Here is a 5965-nt window from a genome sequence, read left to right as displayed (position 1 = left end):
CCCCCGCCCCCGGAAGTCAGGTTACTCCCCAAGATCTGTAAATCGACACAGATTCAAGCTGGGGCTCTTGGGATGAGGATGCACTCTGTAACCCTCATAAACATTCCCAAATGATATCAGCAGTGGGATAAGTTTCTGTTAAAGGGATGAAAAGAGTTTTCATAAACAGAGAGACAATTGACGGAAAAAAGGTGGAAGCTGGCTGCAGCCTGTTTGTAGAAAATAAATAATGAATTAAACAATATGAAATGCTTATGATGTTCCTATAAAATGTATAAACATCTAATTATTAAAGTGTATTTGTGTAATTGCCACACACTCAATATGATCCTTTGGGAGATTAGGCTGAGCAGAAAGAACTCATAAAAAAACAGCAATACAGCCAGTGCGCTGTCCCGGGTGTATGCAGTGTGTATAGCTTAACAGCAATATAAACTCCCTCCGCACACCAAGACGCTGAAGACGGGAATCCTTTGCCCACAGGTTCATTGGTATAAGGATGGTGTGAAAGATGCAATCAAAGGCATGAAGACATATGCAGATCTTGCTGGATTTCTTTAGACACAATAACACATTGCTCACAGAGCCATGCTTTGCCTATATCCTATCTAATGATCACAACCATCTGATAATGTCATCTTGACTCTAAAGGGACCATGACCAGGCACAAAAGGTACATACAAAATACCCCAAAAAATACAAACAATACTAAACTTAGCTGTATCAGAACAGTCAATCACTTATGTAAAGTCACCAATTATGTCAAATAAAACTGATTTAGATGTTTGCAGTATTTCACCATTAAGCTTCATCCATCCATCCCTCTTCTCCCGCTTTTCCGTGGTCGGGTCGCGGAGGTAGCAGTTCCGGCAAGGGAAGGCAAGGCAATTTTATTTATATAGCACTTTTCAGCACGCTTTACGATTCAAAGTGCTTTACAGATTAAAAGCAAAAGACATTTAAGAATAAATACAGCATAAATACATTATTAAAAAGGCATTTAAAATCAGGCATAAAAAGCAAAGATAACGAAATAAAATAAATAAATAAACACAGCAGGTACAGAATACATGACTGAAAAGGCAGACTGTAGTGTGAGTATGGGCAGCTCAATTCATAGCAGCGGCAAATAGGTGCGTTTTTAATCTGGATTTAAAAATAGGAAGTGTTTCAGCGGACATGCACGATTTGGGCAGTTTGTTCCAAATTGTTGGGTCATAATAACTAAAAGCTGCTTTTCCATGTTTAGTGGTTATTTTCGGAACAGAGAGCAGACCCGACCCAGAAGACCTGAGACTCCTGGATGCTTCATAGTGATGGAGTAGGTCGTCTATATACTTCGGTCCTAAGCCATTTAGTGATTTAAAAACTAGCAGTAGTATTTTAAAATCAATTCTTTGGCAGACTGGAAGCCAGTGTAATGATCTCAGAACCGGAGTGATGTGATCCACTCTTTTAGTGTTTGCGAGGACTCGAGCAGCAGCGTTCTGAATCAGCTGCAGCTTTCTGATAGATTTTGTAGTGAGCCCTGTGAATACACTATTGCAGTAGTCGAGTCTACTGAAAATAAAAGCATGGACAAGTTTTTCTAAACCTTGTTGCGACATTAGTTTTTTAATTCTTGATATATCCTTCAGGTGGTAGTATGCAGACCTAATGACTGTTGTAATGTGACTGTTAAAATTCAGGTCTGAGTCCATCACTACACCCAGATTTCTTGCTTTGTGAGTTACTTTGTAGTCTGCCGACTGAAGCTCTGTGATTACTTTTAATTGGTCCTTCTTTGCTCCAAAAACAATGATCTCAGTTTTTTGTTTGTTTAATTGGAGAAAGTTCTGAGTCATCCAGTCAGTGATGTGCTCAATGTACTTGCTCAGTGTTCTAATCGGAGAGTAGTCTCCCGGTGTGATTTTAAAATAAATCTGGGTGTCGTCTGCATAGATGTGATAGCTTAGATCGCTGTTTTTAATGATTTCAGCCAGAGGTAGCATATAAATATTAAAAAGCAAAGGTCCTAAGATGGAGCCTTGAGGAACCCCGCATGACATATTTATTAGGGATGATTTGTAATGGTAACATTTTAGAGACACTGATGTGTTTAGACTCTGCTCATGGACATCTTCCTCTCTTAACTGTGTTGCACATTTTTCACCAGTAGGCTACATGTCTGCAAAGATCTAATCTGGAANGAGGTAGCATATAAATATTAAAAAGCAAAGGTCCTAAGATGGAGCCTTGAGGAACCCCGCACGACATACAGTATTTATCAGGGTTGTTTTGTAATTGCCTATTGAGACTACATTTGTTCTGTCCTTCAATAGGAGCTAAACCAGTTTAGAGCTGTTGCTGAAACTCCCACCTAGTTTTCAAGACGTCTAACAATATTTTGTGGTCAACAGTATCAAAGGCAGCGCTGAGATCTAATAATACTAACACTGATATTCTGCCACTGTCTGTGTTCAAATGGATGTTATTTAAGACCTTAACAAGTGAGGTCTCAGTGCTGTGGTTAGTTCGAAAGCCTGACTGAAACACATTAAAACCGTCAGTTAAAAACATGACATTACTCAACTGTTGAAAAACTGCTTTTTCAATCAATTTGCTTAAAAAGGGAAGGTTTGATATTGGCTTGTAATTATTCATTATGGTTTTGTCTAGGTTATGCTTTTTTAGGAACGGTTTAATTATTGCAGTTTTCAGGGCCTGTGGAAATACACCTGCTTGAAGAGACTTGTTTACTATGTGTAGTATATCTGAGGCCAAGCAATGAAAAACAGTTTTGAAAAATCCTGTTGGGATGATGTCAAGGCTACAGGAGGAGGATTTCAGATGTTGGATAATGTCTTCCAGGTCTTTAGCATTTATCAGACGGAATTGTGACATGGGCCGTTTCTCAATCGCGAGGATGCTTGCATGGTAGCACATGTCTTCCGAGTTACTTGCTTCAGAAGCTAGGCAAGAATCCTTCCTGGCATTCGGAAAACAAAGAGTGGAACAGGCTAGCAAGTGTGCAGGTGTGCGTCATATGAGAGGCCCCGCCTTACATTTTCCGCCACAGATTTGGGGAAATTGGTCCGTGCGCAAAGCATTGTGGGGATTTTAAGGACACGAAGTCTACCCATGTGCAGCCTCGAAATTACCCCCAAACCAAGGACGCAGCCTCGGTGGAGTATGCTGGAGATTGGAACAGTCCTTCGGCGGCACTCGATGACGTAGCATCCTTGAAATATTNTGTCCAACATTCAGGATTTAAGTGTCTGTACGTACGTAGTCATTGAGGCAGCTTCGATTCCACTTGGGCCCTGAGGAACCCTCGTTCGAAGCAGGTAGAGATGTCCAGACGAGTGAAGCCCTTGTCGCAGATGTACGCGATGGGAAGCACGGTGAAGTGGGACCAGACATGCCCACCCGCCTGCTGTGCTCCACCTTCCCAGGGTCAGGCAGGCACCACTAGAAGGACACGACCAGGAAAATAAACTTTCAAGCTACATTTTCTGCATCTTAGCCTCACCTAGAAGAAATATATCACTTAAAACATCAAGAATCTCCAGTTAATGAAAGAGTAAAGATATATCAGTACCAATATAATGAAGAAAGTTTTAACATTATGATTTTTAGAAAGTCTAAAAACACTCTTGTTCTTAGCATAACAAAACACATCCTGGGAGCAGTGCTTCAAATGAATAGAACGGGAAAACTGTCATGCATTATGAAATGATCCTGGCTGTAGAAATGAATTCACGATACTGTCGATAACAATTTGATATTAGTAAAAGAAGCCATTGCTAACTTTGCTTGCATTGGGCGGTCAACAAAGAACGTTAAATGCTCTTAATTTTTTCAAAGTGAGGAATCAGGGTTCAGTCCAGCTCTGTTTGTCTGAAACCGGTAACAGGGCCCACCGAGCGAGATTAGTCAATTAGTTGTGTCGCCCCCGGCATGCTGTTCTGGTTCCAGCAGCAGGGCCAGAAACAAGAGCGGGAAGACCGCCATGTGGATGCCCAGTTCCCCTTCTGTGCCCAGTGAGGCCAACTCCCCGGAACCTGCCTCTTCTATCTCTCTGTGGTGTGTGTGTGTGTGGTGTGTTTGTGGTGTGTGTGTGTGTGTGTGTGTTGTGTGTGTGTGTGTGTGGTGTGTGTGGTGTTGTGTGTGTGTGTGTGTGTGTGTGTGTGTGTTTGTGTGTGGTGTGTGTGTGTGTGTGCGTGGTGTGTGTGTGTGTGTGTGTGTGTGTGCGGGTGTGTGTGGTGTGTGTTAGAGCTGTTAAAGTTACGATAATAACGTGTTAACAATAATATGTTTTAACACCTAGCCTTTTAGCACTAGCAGGCTGTTATGAGGCAACCTAATTTTGCTAACGCTAAGTCAACGGAGTGCGCAAGTTCCAATGGCCGTCGCCTTTACGATTCCTTTCAAGTCTATTCAGTAATGACTATGGTTGAAGGAAATGTTGTAACATTATCGTAATGTGTTTGGCGGTAAACTTGAACAATCAAGTTGCTTGTAAAACATGCTTTCCCACACCAGTTAATGACTGTTAACTGTTCAACAATAGTCTAAGCAGCACAGAATATCCAAGTAATGCAATTGCAAATGCAGTAGTTTATTTTGAATCAAAGCAAATGTTTTATTAAATAAATAATTTTATTATATTTGTTTTCAAATTTGGAAAGGGAATCGCTAGAATTTCACTGGTGTGTCAAATAAAAAAATCTGGATCGTTGGCATCCTCAAGTAGTTCCTGGGAGGTTTCTTGACAATTGATGCTCATTGTCTATTGCTCTTATTGATTTCCAATATGAATATACATATTGATTTAAAGAACATAGTTATCGACCTCAATTCTATGAGCACTTGTAGACTGATGCTCCTATATCGTGTGCTTTGTCTGAAATCCTCCATGATACATACATTAAAGGGACCGGTCCATGGCAAATGTGCTTTTGTATCATCTTTTATACATGAATATGTGTCCCCGGTGTTCCAGGGAACTCACCAAGTGTCAGAAAACACAACCCTCTCTCTTTTCCTCCATACCCAAATTTCTAAAAACGGGGCTGCAACGGAGCTGATTATTATTTGAATTTTTCTGACGTCAGAAAAGGGGTGCTCCGCCTATATGGGCAACTCTCCACCTATCAGGGGAATGAGAGGCCGCTGGAAAGCGCTGGAGACGCCGTAGTACATAGGCCAGGCCTGTAAGTGGTGCTGTAGTCTGCCACAAAAGCAGAATCAGCCCTTGCAAAAACAGGGCTGGAAAAGAGCAAATAGAGCGAAATGAGGCATGGCTAAAATGCATGATCTGTTTGGTATTTTGAAAAAAAACAATTCAAAGACATTTTTTATAGAGGTATGGCCCTACAATATATGTTTCAAATATAGCATGATAGGTCCACTTTAAGACTTTTAACACACATTAGAGAGTTTATTTATAGTAAGCAATAAGTTGAGCTTTTGAACTTTCATTGTAAAACTGTATTACCAATGGTTTTCTGTATTCATGCTGATAAACAAACACATTGATGGAGGTAATGGTAATTTGTTGCGTTTATCTAAAATGGTCTACTTGTTTGTGCTTAAAGCAAAATGGACACTCTCTGCTACTCAACAATGTGTGTACCATCTTCCCGTCTCGAGTGGATAATTCAGTGGGGGCAGTTTATTTTCTTTCTTTTCTTTGTACTGACCTCTCTCACAGCTGGGTAGGTCGCCGCTCCAGGTGAGGTCCCATTGGCACATGAGCAGCTCGGCGCCAACCACCTGATAACCAGGGTAACACTGGTAGGTCACCACGGTGCCCTGAACCAGCTCAGGGTGAGATGTACTCTTCCAGCCATTAGAGATCTCTGGCAGCTCAGGGCAGGTGTCGTTACGAGCTACTTCTGCAAGTGTGTGTGTGTGTGTGTGTGTGTGTGTGTGTGTGTGTGTGTGTGTGTGTGTGTGTGTGTGTGTGTGTGTGTGTGTGTGT

The sequence above is a fragment of the Notothenia coriiceps genome, unplaced genomic scaffold (assembly GCF_000735185.1).
Source record: "Notothenia coriiceps isolate Sejong01 unplaced genomic scaffold, NC01 NC01_scaffold00004104, whole genome shotgun sequence".
NCBI lineage: Eukaryota > Metazoa > Chordata > Actinopteri > Perciformes > Nototheniidae > Notothenia > Notothenia coriiceps.
This window is presented reverse-complemented; position numbering follows the sequence as displayed.